General features: G+C 34.5%; 1 pseudogene across 1 annotated transcript; it reads left to right on the top strand.

The window, feature by feature from the left end:
* Positions 1–10,031: 10,031 nt before the first annotated feature.
* LOC114165562 (uncharacterized) lies at positions 10,032–13,800 on the top strand (annotated as a pseudogene). The gene is made up of 8 exons (XR_003599737.2): positions 10,032–10,212; positions 11,836–11,864; positions 12,613–12,677; positions 12,759–12,926; positions 13,001–13,108; positions 13,204–13,279; positions 13,352–13,447; positions 13,525–13,800. The product of XR_003599737.2 is annotated as an uncharacterized LOC114165562 (transcript).
* Positions 13,801–14,960: the final 1,160 nt, after the last annotated feature.

Below are 14,960 nucleotides of genomic sequence, written 5' to 3'. Positions count from 1 at the left end.
AATTGAATGGAGATCCAAACTTTTTTGTTGCTTTATTAAAGAAATCTGTAATAGACAATTACTTTTGACACATTGGGCATAGGGATAGTGGACCACTATTTTGTTTTGGAGCACCACTTTTGTTGCTTTATTAAACTTTGCAGTGCTGTATTTAAAAATGTGGACCACTTTGTCTATTATGGAATACTTTATTGAATGCAATAGCAGGGACCACTTTTGTTGCTTTATTATAGTTTGCAGTGCTGTATTTAAAAATGTGGACCACTTTCATATAACGCTCTAAATCTCTTGAATACTTTAATTGTCAAAAACCTATATAAAGTCCACTGATTGTAATTCTGTTTAGTTATTTCTTGGGTGTTTATTCTTGCATTAGAACACATTCATCTGAAAACATTTTTGCTAAATTGTTGTTATGAAAAGCTTCAAAGATATGAAAGGGAGAAAGTCCCTCTGATTTGAGGGGAAGGACCAAATTTTGTTTGTTGTAGCTTGAGTCTCAATTCCTTGAGTTGGTGGGTGATAAACTAACTAATAGAGATTGGCATAGCAGAATGGTATGTGGATAACGTGACAATTCATAACATAATTCTAGAAATCTTTCTGAGAAATAGGGTCTCTGCAACAAGAAGAAATCATATTTGTGTGAGAAATGAGGCCAAATTTTGTTTCTATTACTTCTATACATGTTACTACATCACTTATTCTTACATCACTTATTCTTATGTCCTCTTATTTTTTCAATATAGTATTTTACATTAGACAAATGTTATGGATTCTAAGGGACTGTTTGAGAAACTGCATAACTGAAAAATGCATTGGTAGGAATTTTTTGTGGTTTGAATTTCTAATCTCTTGGGCGTTATTCTCTTTCTACCATTCATGATAGGTCCCTATGAAGAAAGACAAAAATAGGCATGTTAGACAACAAGAAAATTTGGTAACTATTTTTCTGGTGAGGAGATATTTTGTTTAAAGTGGTTCTACTGTAAATGCACTGTTACATGTGATGTGAACTGTGTTTTCTCTTGATGAAATTCATATGCCAACTGTTACTTTCTCTTAAGCTTAACCATTCATATTCTACACCATAAATTCATATTCTACACCATAAATATCATCAGTACAAACTCATTCCCCAGAAATACAATAACTAATTACAGTTTAACTTGAACAAAAACATAACCACAAATACAATTGAAAATGCCCACGACAGTACAAATAAAAGTTGCAGCAATTTCCCAAATGTTTTCTCTTTTTGCAATTTCCTTTTCAACTTCTCGTTTTTCTTAATCAAGTCCAGTATCAATTTCTCCTTTTCCAAACAAACTTCCTCTTCTTCAAATCGTTTTCCGGCGCCAGCTTCAAATTCCGATTCTCCACCTTCTCCTTTACATTCCTCTTCATTAACCCATTCAAAATAATTACAATTTGAATTGGACTGCAAAAAAATTGAAACCATTACAACAGCCACCAAAGCAAGGTTGAGTAAAACAAATGCAATTTCTCACTTACCGCCCAATTTCGACATCTCCAAAATAACCTGCCCTTGTTCTTCACAGTACCTGCCTTTAGGAGCAACAATCGTTCCCCACACCCACACACTTTCGATGCTATTTCTGAACATGACATTGAGCTTTGAGAAATTTTCGAACCACTTTTCCTTTGCCTACAATCAATTCCGGAACTACCACTCTTCATCACCTACGTTTCCCCGCACCAAAGTGAACTGCTCAAGCTCCTCACCAACAATCCAATCTCACAATTCAAAATTTAGGGTTCCAAACGTTACCCTCAGACCCCTTTTAAGACCCCTTTTAAAACACGTGGTTACTATACCTGAGTGAAAGTGAAAAACGGGATCCTGACGTGGCACTCCGTCTGCCAGCTTTCTAATAAACCTAACGGAGTTAAAAAATGAGGACGAATTTCATGCGTTTCAGAACGTGAGGGACTTAAATAGCGCATCTTTTGAATGAGGGACGAAAACCAAAAATGGTCGATACTTGAGGGACCAAAAACATAATTAACCCTCTAGAAAATGATTGAGAGAAGAAGTATGGCTCAAAAATAATTTTGGCAACATAACATTATCATTCTCAAAGTCAGAAATATATAGAGCGGACACATGCACCAAAATGGTCCAAACCCTAAAATGCTCACATGCACCAAAACCCTAAAAATGCTATCTTGGTGTAGGAGAGTTCGACATGTGGCAATCCGCACTCTCACAAAACAAACCACTCATGTGTTGTCATGTGGAAAGTTACTTTACGAAAAGTTTATCCTATAGGATAATGTCACATGGCCACTACCTTTGTAAGAGAACTCTCCATTAAAGAACTTGCCATGTGGCACATGTGGGATGCTCTTCCTAAGCTAGCATGATTAACATAATTAAACATCAAAGAGTTGCTTAAGCTTAGCGCATATGATGCTCCCTACTTAAGCAATATTGTTTTTAAAACCCTACACTACATGACCCTTAATATAAGGCCTTCAAAGGAAAACCTACATTACATGAACCTTAATATAAGGTCTAAAAATGCTCGATGATGGCCCAAGTGAAAAGGAGTTTAGCTTCACCTTGACTAGATATTGCTAACTCTTCTTAAATTTGTTTAGTCATGCTTCTTGTGATTGGACCCTTAGTTAAGGGTGTTCCATCATCCCCTCCCTATTGAAAAGGATTTGACCGCAAATCTATAGGTTCTTCATCTTCATCTTGTTCCAAATCTCCTACAAAAGGGGTTAGGTCACAAACATTGAAAGTAGTACTCACATCATACTCACATGGTAATTCTAACCTATATGCATTATTGTTAATTCTTTGAAGCACTCTAAAAGGTCCATCACCACGAGAATTGAGTTTGGACTTCCTTTGTTTTGGAAATCTATCTTTGCTTAAATGAAGCGGTACCCAATCTCCTTCCTTAAAAATTATTTCCCTTTTGTTTGGTGTATCTCTCGGTTTGATGTTGTATTTGAGACTTCACCTTCTCATGCATTTTCTTCACAAATTCAGACCTAGATACCCCTTCCTTATGAATAAAATCACTAGGATTTGGGGGAGGTATGAGGTCTAAAGGAGAGAGGGGGTTGAAGCCAGACATAACCTCAAATGGAGAGATTTTGGTGGTCTTATGAACCACCCTATTATATCCAAACTCAATGTGGGGAAGGTACTCATCCCAAGATTTGTGGTTTCGTTTCAAAATAGCCCTCAAAATGGTTCCTAAAGTCCTATTAACAACCTCGATTTGCCCATTGGTTTGGGGGTGACTAGAGGTTGAAAAATGAAGCTTGGTTCCTAGCCTAGACCAAAATGTCTTTCAAAAATTTCTAAGGAACTTGGTATCCCTCGAAAGCAAAGCCTAAACAATGGCCTAATTTAAATCTAAACTACGGTCTTCCATGCATCAACTCATATTTTGTAGATTTCTTTGACCCATGTGAATAAAGTGAAATGCCTATGATTAACTTGATCATCTTGTGAGAGGCCCATGTGAATGTTCTTCATCATGCTTCTAGTGATTAGGCCTCGAGGTGGGCTTGAGCTTGTTGATGCATTTGGGCTTAGGCTTATTGGGATCACATCATCCCCTCCCTCTTGAAGATGATCTGTCCTCAGATCAAGAGGGTTCTTCAAAGCCCACAACAATTGAAGCTTGGTTCCACTAGGGTCAAAAATATATCTACAATAGTCATCAAATATAATTGCAGTAAAACGATGAAGACCATGCAATAGATATTGATAGAAAATGTGTGAAAATGAGCTTTTAAATTTGAAAATTGTGATATTTGGCCCGCTTCACAAAAGGAGTGTCTTACACTTTGACTTGAGCGAGTTTTGAAAATAATTTTAAAGTCAAAGTGTGTATTAGCAAAATATGTTGAGGAGTGTAAAATAATGGAAGGAGATGGATGAAAAAATTGTTGAGATGGAAACAAGAAAAAAGATGGAATGGAAAAAGAAGAAGAGTTTAAAGATGGGATTTCTCCCTTTGGAAATCGGGTCTTCATGGAAGGGAGTGTAGAAGGATGGAACACTACTTCCCTAATCATGATTTCCCTTTTTGCTTTTGAATTTCTCTTAAACTCTACCACCTTAGATTGTTGTTCAAACTCTTGCTTTTGTCTTAGTTTCTCTCTTTCTTCATATTCTTTTCTCTCATTCTTTTCTCTGGCTTTTCTTATATACTCCTCTTTTGTCCTTTCTTCTTCATCTCTTTTCTTCTTCTCTTTTATCTATATTTCCTCTTGCTCTCTATCATTTTCTAAAACTTGAAGCTTCTTATGTTTTTCTTTTTCTCTTTTCTTTTCAAAAGCTTGAATCTTTTCAAGCCTTTCATTCTCTCTCTTATGTTGTGCTCTCTCTCTTTGCTTACTCAAGAGCCAGTCAAGGTTGTTCTTAAAATATTTTTCTTGTCTAGAAAATTTGGCAAGATTTTGGATGAATGCATCACCAATGTCAATAAAGTTTTCTATCCTAGACTGTTGCTCTCGTGTTATCCTAAATGAAGGGGGAATAAACTGTTTCCACATGCATTCTTTTAATTCATAAAATGTATTAATGCATGATTCCTTCCCTTTTCCACTCTAACTTGTCTCTTTTGCCACCACTCAGATGCGTGTCCTATAAACCTAGAAATAATATGCCTAAGAATGTCAGATTGGCTACTAAACAATGGTTGCACCAACTTCTCTGTATCCCACATCCAATCTCTGAATGATATTAGTCCTATATCCTCCCCAAATAATGGAATGTCACTATGAATGGTATGATGCAAGTCATTACTATTATCCCTATGCAACCTAGGACTATATGTAGAATATGTAATCATGGTGATTGAATGAACTTAAAAAGTTTGACAAAGTGTGAAAGAAGAAACCAAGGACAAGTAAATCTCCAGGTTAGGCGAGGTGAGTCTTTAAGACTTCTTAAGTCCCAAGGCCAATCCTTACCAAGATGAACTTGCAAAATGTTTCAAAGAGCATACAACTGTCTAAGTGCTAAGTAAATAAAATCACTTGAGATATTAAACATAAAACAAGCACAAACAAGACTCATAGAAAAGAAAAGACTAACACTAAAAACAGACCCCTAAATGGCAATAATTTTAGAGACTTTGGTCTCACAAATTTAAACCACTAAGCGTCTAACTATGCGGCCTAAAAGCAAGGTGAGAAAGCACTTAAAACTTTCAACACACTCAGTTACTAAAATGTTGCACTATTGGTATGAAGAAGGTTCTACTTAGGAGATGGGATTGAACAACTTTAGTTCCCCAAGACACCTAAGTAGGCCATGGATACAATGAAATGTTCAAAGCAAAAGAAATTTGATCACAAGTTTTGGTACAAAATGAAGCAAACTGGGAGCAAATTGGATGCTAGAAAAACAAGATTTTAAGGCTTTTTGGAGAACCAATAAAATGCCTTAAAATGCTTCAATTGTATCAAAATAAGTGTCTAAATTATACACAATTAAAAGAACTAAAAGGTGTGGCTAAAATGAGATCCAAAATGTGTAGCCAAAGACTCCAAAATAGCACCACAACAAGCTTTTCAAAGATCACAGGTGCTGGAAAATGCACTATCCCGAGAGCAAAAGAGGCTTTGGTAGCCTTTGTATATGATCAATGTTCAAGCACCAAAGTGTGAAAATGTTCTTTTGTAGCACCACAACACCAAAAATAGCCAATAAACCTGCAAAAGAGTGAAAGAAAGAAACAAAAACAAAACTATGTCAAGCAAACTAGTTAGCAGACATTCTCTCATGAATAGGCTCAAAACTTGCAAACTCTCAAAGGTGAAGAGAAGGCAATCTTATAGAAAATATCCAACACCTAAGATATTACCATATCATAGAAACCATTATAAACTCCATAGCATCATTAAACAACCAAAAACCGAGAGGCAAGTGTATGAACCAATCAAAGGAGAAAGCAAGAAAAACTAATGAGAAATGCTAAACCAAGAGGAATTAAAATGAAACATGACTAGAAAGAGAGTCAAGAATTGACAAGCAAGAAATTAAAGGCTGAAAAGAAAGGCAAGCACCACAAAAAGGAACCTAGAAATGCACTTGAATAGATGAAAAAAACTAAAAACAGAGAAGAAAAAGTGCTTAGAAACAACCATTGTACTCATTGCAATTTTGTGCCAAATTGAGGGAATAAATTCCACTTCTAAGAAAGGAAAACTATAAGAAATATATAGTACACAATGAAGGGATCAATTAGAATAACAAAGAGCACTTGAAAGCACCACAAAATGCATAAAACAACAATAAAACAGAGAATTCTTGAGACCACTAAGCCAGGAAACGTGAAAATTTGCCTCAACTTCGCGAATTTTTCACTTATTTTTTACTCAACATTTTTGGATAATTATTTTTGTGTATTTTTCGTCTGGATGTTAGCTAAATGAGGCAAAATTCAGATTAAAATTTGGACCAGGCAGTGAGTCGTGATAAATCTCAAACAATAGGTGTGCGTGCAGTGAAAACTTAAAAATAGACTATAACAGAATTGCTCACAGAAATTGCAAGATGTTCTATGAAAATTCAAGATGAATGGACTTGATTATGATCTAAAATCAAGTATGAATCATAGAAGAACATATTAAACACTCAAAAGCATAATCCAATCAGTGAATTGGAAGAAAAACAGTGAGACCATTGCCTTACACATCTACAAGCATCACTTGAAGTTCGTAGCTCATTTTGTATGATGTAGGACTTGGTTCTCACCAAGCAAGTGCAAAATTCAGTCATATGAACGACAATTAAGATGAATTAAAGTGCTTAAACATGACTTAAGACAAAACACAACATAAGGAACTAAAAATTAAAAGATGTATCGATTAAAATGAAGAAAAATAGCAAGGAATAAAGGAATTGTTAGCACAAGCCAGCTTGAAGCAAAGAATTGATAAAGCCATGCACACGTAGATCATAGGTGTTTGATGAATATTGATGAAGATACATTTGAAGATTATGTTTTAGTGTGTTAAATCTAAAAATAACATGTTAAATGTAATGTCTTAGTGTTATATCATGTTGGTAGGCTATATGACATAGGTTAGATGTGATGTGACCCCAATAAGGCTTATAGCATTGGGTCAACGCTTAGGCCCATTCCTTTTAATTTCTTTTAATTTATTTATTTTTAATTAAATAAAAGTTATCTAATTAGGTTTCTTTTGCTAATTGCAACCTAATTTTCCATGCTGCCCAATTCTTGAAGTTGGGCTTGCGGCCCAATTCTTCTCTACACCAAATGCATGCATCCTTTCCTTTTTCTCCCAGATTGGGCTTCATGTACAGCAACCTACAACACCTACATTTTAAATACTATCCGTGACTGGATTTGCCATGTGAAGCAGCCCATGTTGCTTGTGCGACCCACTCTATTACGCGTTTAGCTAGGAATACTTCCTTTTTGTTCATGCGTCTAAAGCCAATGTGAACAAGTGCTAATGGGCCTTGATATAGCTGCAGCCCAAGTTCTTTACTATTGTTTCTATCTTATTTATCTTTTTATCTTAATCCTCCCATATTTTTATTGTTGTACTTGATTAACTCTTTTGTATAGTTTTATAAGAACTAATTTGTTAAAAATCAATTCTGTGTTCGTTGGGAGACGACTTAGGGTTACTTTACCCTTTCTATTTCCTTAAACTACTATCTTAACAATACTGAAGTTGCTATAGTTTAGTAGTATTAATTTGATCGCGTCAACGACAGCGTTATCAGCAAGCTTGATTCTCGGCGATGTGATGTAGAAGGTGATGCAAGATGACGCCAAGTGTCCTTGTCACACACTCCTCGCCACCTTCACACTCTCCTTGCCTTGGTCATGCTTAGCTTGCTTGTCTCCATTTGTAGCACATGCCAAAGATCTTGGCCAAGAAGGAAATTCGGCTTGGCCTATTTTGTGCACCATGTAATCACAAATGTTCTAGCTTATTTATTGAAAGCAAAGCCAAAAAAATGGCCCAATTTAAATCTAAACTGCGATATTCCATGCATTAAGTCATATTTTGTAGATTTATTTTGCCCATGTGAATAAAGTGAAAAGCCCATGATTGACTTGACCATCTTGTGAGAGGCCCATGTGGATCTTCTTCATCATGTTTCTATTGATTGGGAATCGATTTGGGCTTGGGCTTGTTGATGCATTTGGGCTTAGGCTTATTGGGATCACATCAGTATCCCACTTGAGCCTTCTTTTGACAACTAGCAAAAATGAAGGAAAATAAATCATCTTGATCATACTTCTCTCCCATGTGATCAAAACCAAGAATTTGTGCTCCAAGTTTTGAAAAGAGGTTATGCCTTCTAGCAAGAGCATCAGCCTCAACAATTAATTTTTCCTTTCTTATATTTGATCACATAAGGGAATTATTCCAAATATTCCATCCACTTTGCATGTCTCTTGTTCAACTTGTGTTGCCCCCTCAAATACTTAAGTGACTCATGGTCACTATGAATGACAAACTCCTCGGAGACTAGATAGTGCTCCCACGTTTGAAGAGACCTTACTAGAGCATACAACTTTTTATCATAGGTAGGGTAGTTAAGAGTTGTACCATTGAGTTTTCCACTAAAATGGGCAATGGGGTGTCCCTCTTGTAATAAAACTCCTTCTATCCCTATATCACTAGCATCACATTCTATCTCAAAAGTCTTTGCAAAGTTTGGGAGAGCTAGAATGGGTGCATTGGTAAGCTTCTCTTTGAGTTGCTTGAAAGCCAACTCTTGTCTCTTTCCCCACACAAGTTTCACATCCTTTTTCACCAATTTATTGAGAGGTGAAACTATACTTGTGAAGTTAGGGACAAATCTCCTATAAAAGGATGGTAGACCATGAAAACTCCTAACTTCTCCTCCATTTTGGGGAGTTGGCCAATCTTGAATGGCTTGGACTTTAGTGGGATCAACATGCACACCATGCTTGTTCACTATGAAATGTAAAAAGACCACACTATCTTCACAAAATGTGAACTTCTCTTTGTTTGCAAAAAGGTGATTGTCCCTCAAAGTGGAGAGAACAACCTTCAAATGTCCTAGATGCTCATAAGGACCCTTGCTATACACTAGGATGTCATCAAAGTACACAACCACAAATTTCCAAATGCAATCCCTAAGGACATTGTTCATTAATCTCATGAAAGTGCTAGTGATGAAGGATTGACCCTAACAAAGGATGGACACACATGCTTAAGAAGACTAAGCATGTTTAGAAAGGAAGTTCACTAATCCTTCATCCCTTTCATTTGTGTTTGTTATTTTTGATTCCCTAAGTTGACTTAGTTGAATCAACTTTAGTTAACTTGTTGACCTTTGACTAGGTTTGACTTGTTGACTATAGTTGACTTGACTTAAGCCAACATGCTAATCTATTTTTATTTGCTTTGTAGGTTAATTAGGAGTAAGAAAGCAATGTTAGGTGGTGCATGGTGATTGGGAAGCATAAATGATGTGGAAGAGAGAGTAAAGCAAAGGCATAAAGCATAAAGTAAAAGGCATAAAGCAAGTGTACCTATGTACCTTTGGTCTCCTTTATTTTTACCACACTTTGGCCACTTTTTGGAGACATATGAGACACATTTTTTGTCTCCTTTTGTGCTAGAACGAAATTAGCCTTGCACACACCATAGTTAGCTCTTTTGTCTCTCATTTTTTGTAACCTTATTTGACCAACTTTCTAGAAGCTAGGGTTAGGTTTTTGTAGAGACATCCTTAAGTATCTTTTATTTGCTTAGAGGCCCTTAAACTCTTCTATATAAGGGTGGCTCGTACACATGTAAAAGGGTTGAACATTTTGAAGTAAAAACACTCTTGTGTCTCAACCATTTGTGAGCGTTTCCTCCCTTGGGAGTGAATACTTTTAACCTACAAAGAAGCTTGTTCAATTTAGACTTCAAACTAGCTATTATAGCAAGTTATAGAAAGACTTTTATTATACTCATTTTTGTTTTACTTACTATTGTGATGAAAGAGGATTCCCTTGACAGTGGCATTTATGAGAACTGTGAGGATCTTTGGGTTCCCAGCATTCAAAAGATCTGCTGAGGTGTGTCTCTTTCCAAATTCATCAAACACACTTCCAGAAATCTTGGTTCCCTTGATATGTTCCAAGCTGAAGCCATTGTATGGTAAAACTCCTGCTTCAAGTATGCTGAATTTAGCAACAGATTCCCATGGTGAGAGATAAAAAGGAGGAACTCAATGTTTAAGAGAGTTCATTACTTTTCCAAATCCATCTGGAATGGGACCTTTAACATGTTGTAAGAAAGGTAAAAGGCTTGAAGATTCTTGGTGCAGTTCAGAAGCCAGTAAAACATTGTAGATGATTTCAATAGATTTGAGGAGAAATCAAGTATGACAAGGGAAGAGGAAGAATTAATTGTGGAAGCAGAGGAAATAGGAAAACTTTGATCTGTAAGACTGGAGTTATATAGACGAAGCTCTCGTAGACCGGAGCCAAAATTAAAATTGCCTTGAAATACTAATGCTGATAGATTATTCCAGGATAGATCAAGTATATTAAGAGATGGAAAATTTGGGAAAAGAAAAAATAATGCAATGTGATTTTCTGTAAGATAAAGCTCTTGTAGGTGAAGGCTAAAATTGAATAACAGTAGAAATGTTGAGGAAGTTAGCACATTAGAAGACAGATCAAGGACAATAAGAGAAGTTGAAAAGTTAGAGTGAGAAAGAAACAAAGTTTTGATATTAGTATCTGAAAGAGAACAATCAACAAGGCTCAACTCTACTAAGTTTTGAATGAGCGCATTGATAGATTGTAGCCACTGGCGCGAGGTGCTGAGATTATACAATGAACTCAACTCTAGAGTTGTTAAGGAGTGGAGATTAGACAACCACTCTGAATCCTCAGCATCTATATTGAAATCACCGCCTAACCGAAGAGTTTGTAAGTTAGGAAGATTCCCATTCCGAAAAGGGATGGCTCCAGAAAGAGTGTTACCTGCAAGATTAAGATAATGCAGTCGCTTGAGATTCCTAAGTTGAAATGGGATGGCTCCGGATAGAGAATTCTCTCCAAGATTAAGATAGTGTAGCTGCTTGAGATTCGTAAGTTGGAATGGGATTTCTCCTGATAGATAATTCCCTCCAAGGTCAAGATATTGTAAGTGTCTAAGATTCCCGATCTGAAAAGGGATTGGTCCCTCAAGAAGATTGCTTCCAAGGTCTAGACACCTTAGTAGTGAAAGATTTCCAAGTTGGTATAAGAAAAGAGAGACAATACAAACAATTGTAAGTATTACTGAAACGATAAGTTTGTATATAATTACTCTAATTATTTTATCTATCAAATTTAGTTATTTGCTTTTCTTTTTGTACTCTACCTACTTGTTTTTATGTTATTTTTCTTTTCTTTCCTATGTGTCAGACAAACATATCTCTATTTTCTCCCAATTGCTTAAGCTTAAAAGTTTCTCTGCATGATGTGTGTTGAAGTGTCACCTCTATTGAATTACTTTATGTTGACTTATTTAGTTTCTCAAATTGGAAGATTGGGGATGGGAAACCGAGTTGTTATATTTTTTGATAGACGTAAGTAGAAGGTAAAACACAGAACAGTGAGAAAGTGAGGCAATGTTTTGTTTTGGTTTGCTGACTAAAATAAAATAAAATCGAATGTCTAATAAATGAGGTTAATATCTTTGATGACACACGTCACCTTTTATGTTAGTGTGTAAACTTTCATGATCTCTTTAAGGAACTTCAACTTTATTTCTGTTTGTCTTTGTTCTTCACTTGTTTATTTTCTCTCTCTTTTTTTCTATTTTTTTTTTCTGCAGAGACAGCACAAGAAGGGAAGATCCTTTTGGTAAGAAGCAACATTGACTATTGTATAATTCTTCACTCTCCTCTTTTGAAGTTATGTTCATTTATGTCTATTTTCTTTTGAAAATTACGATCATTTCGTTTTTAAGTTACGATAATTTATTTAGTTATAAGAAATTATAATATTTATACGTTTTACATATTTATAACTATTCTCAGTTTTCGAAGGCACGAAGATTTTTTTTTTGAAATATTTTATATATGTTCTTTCAAAATTAAACAAGCTTATTTTAAGGCATGTTTAAGCTTTAGTTAAATTCAAGACTCTAGTATTACTCTCTACCAAGTCAAGATTCCGAGAAAAAAAAATCATTCAATGGTTTTAATTTTGATTGAAATATTGGATCATATAAACCCAGTTTAAATTAATTTCGTTTTGTAAGATCTAGTCAACTTTTGTAATTCTTTTGGTTTATATTATCTTAAATAATTTAGAACTACCTAATTCTCAATGTAGATATACATAAATGTTTTCTTCGTATCCAATAGTTTGGTGGTTACTATTCTTGTAATGAATTAACTTTTGATTTAGTTTTCTGGTTTGGATCTGATTATTTCTTTCTTCTTTAGCAGTGGTTTATTCATATACTGATCTACTCAAACTAAATCATACATGTTTTTTATTTTCTACACATCATTCATGTTTTAGACTTTGGTTTATTGCTTAATTTCATTTCACAAAACTCACTTTTAAGGTAATAATTTTCTCTCTGGCACTGATATTTTTGAAGTATATTTTTGAAGTTCTCTCTGGCACTGATATGTTATGTATATCAGTATTACAACTTTGGTTGTTGTAAGTAAACTTTTATTACTTTTATGAAGTTTGAATATATTCAATATGTTATTCTTATATTATTTATTTTCAATGCTTAAGGTATTTACATCGTAGATGCACTGAGAAGAAGAATGATTACATATATGGATTTATTGATCCTATTGCCATTCAAGGCGTTGGGAATAAAAGTGAAGAGGTTCAAAAGTACCTATTAGAGGCATTTGATGTTGGGAAAAAAGAAGTGTACTTAGCGCCTTATTTGCAGCAGTAAGAATGTCTTTTATACATTAAATTATATTTACGTAAAACTTAATTGTATATAATGGTATTTGAATTTGTAGGGGTCACTAGCAGTTGCTGGTAATTCTTCCTCAGAAGTTTGTTGTGGTTCTTTTGTGTTCATTACACAAGAAGCCTAACACTTTGAAAATTAAAAGTACTTTACAAGCGTAAGTTTTTTTTATTAACTTATTTTTTGTGTTATATAATTTAATTTAATAAGTTCCATATTAGGCACAATTTCAATATACATTAAATTTTACAGAGCGGTTGAGGCTCATTCTAGGTTGCAGGGACAACAAATCACTTCCAGAAAGAAGTTGCAGTTCATTGCGCCAACTGTAAGTAGTTAATCTTCAAACTATTGAAATACAATTATCAAATTTATGATATTATATGAATTTAACTTGTAGTGCTCACGTCAACCGGGAAGCTATGAGTGTGGATATTATACCATGAGGCACATGCATAGAATCATATCCGCAAACATTGTTGACTCATGGGATATGGTAATATGTACAATTTATAAAACACATCTTAAGTATTTATCACTAAAGGATTGTTGACTCAAGTATTCATTGTGTAGATTTTCAATGACACATCTCCAATGGATCAAGGAGTCTTGAAGGAAGTTCGTGAGCAGTGGGCTTCGTTTCTTTTAAGTGTTTATATAAGATGATGTTAGGTGTTTTATGACTTATATAGTAATTCGTTTTGGAGTAGTATTATATTTCATATAAACATTAAATTCTATTTCATGTAAATATTAGATTGAATGAGACTTGTTTTCTGGATGTTTTGGATAATTATATACAGTATATAAGATGATGTTAGGTGTTTTATGACTTATATAGTAATTCGTTTTGGAGTACTATTATATTTCATATAAACATTAGATTCTATTTCATGTAAATATTAGATTGAATGAGCTTTGTTTTCTAGATGTTTTGGGTAATTATATACAATATATAAGATGATGTTAGGTGTTTTATGACTTATGTAGTAATTCGTTTTGGAGTACTATTATATTTCATATAAACATTACATTCAATTTCATGTAAATATTAGATTGAATGAGATTTGTTTTCTGGATGTTTTGGGTAATTATATACAGGTTTGGTATGTGGTAAAAAGCATAAACGAATTTTTCATAAAAAAATAATAAATCACTTTTTATACCAGTTGAGGTCATATTTGGTGTAAAATGTGTAATTTTTTATACCGGTTGGAACTATAATCAGTATAGTAAGTCATTTTTTCTTACATAACTTTCCATTTCCAAGAGAACTTTCTATACCGGTTTTTAGAAATGGTATAAAAAATAATTTTTTATACCTGTCATGGAACCGATGTAGAAAGATCAAACATTCTATACCGCCTACATCTATATCGATACTAGAACCGGTATAAAAAGCCTTTTCTAACCAGTATAAAAAGCCTATTTTACATTAGTGGCTAACAAACAATTCCAAACCCGAGACCAAGTGTGGTCTTCTCAAGCACCCAAGTGTTTTTGATCACACTCCCAAAGCACACAAGCAAGGCTAGCACTCAAAAACCTTCCAAACAAGTGAAAACACCTTTAAAGAGATGAAAACCTTTTCAAAGCTCATACAAGTGGCTCGGCCACAACACTCTAGGAAGACAAGGAAAAGAAAACTACTAAGACAAAACAAAGATTACCTAAAGACAAGCAAGCAAAGCTAAAAAAAAACAAGAAAGTTTAACTTCTAAGGAAACTTGTTTTTAAAGACAAAACTTGAACAAGACTAAAACAATGAAAAGCACTTTTAAGGACTCTATGGAAAGCATTTGAACAAGCCAAGATTATACCTCAAATTATGCATACACCATGAAAGATCATAACCAAGTCAAAGCATGGAACTAATTTGCCAATATCACCCAAAATCCAAGTATAAATTTTGGTAGCATAACACCTAGTAAAATTGGCCAAATGGATTCACCAAGCATTGTAAAGGCTCTCGGCCAAACTGTTTTTGGTCTTGAAAACACTTTTTCTTT

This window comes from Vigna unguiculata, chromosome 1, assembly GCF_037176805.1.
Source record: "Vigna unguiculata cultivar grain cowpea cultivar isolate G323 ecotype 2 chromosome 1, ASM3717680v1, whole genome shotgun sequence".
Lineage (NCBI taxonomy): Eukaryota > Viridiplantae > Streptophyta > Magnoliopsida > Fabales > Fabaceae > Vigna > Vigna unguiculata.
This window is presented reverse-complemented; position numbering and strand designations above follow the sequence as displayed.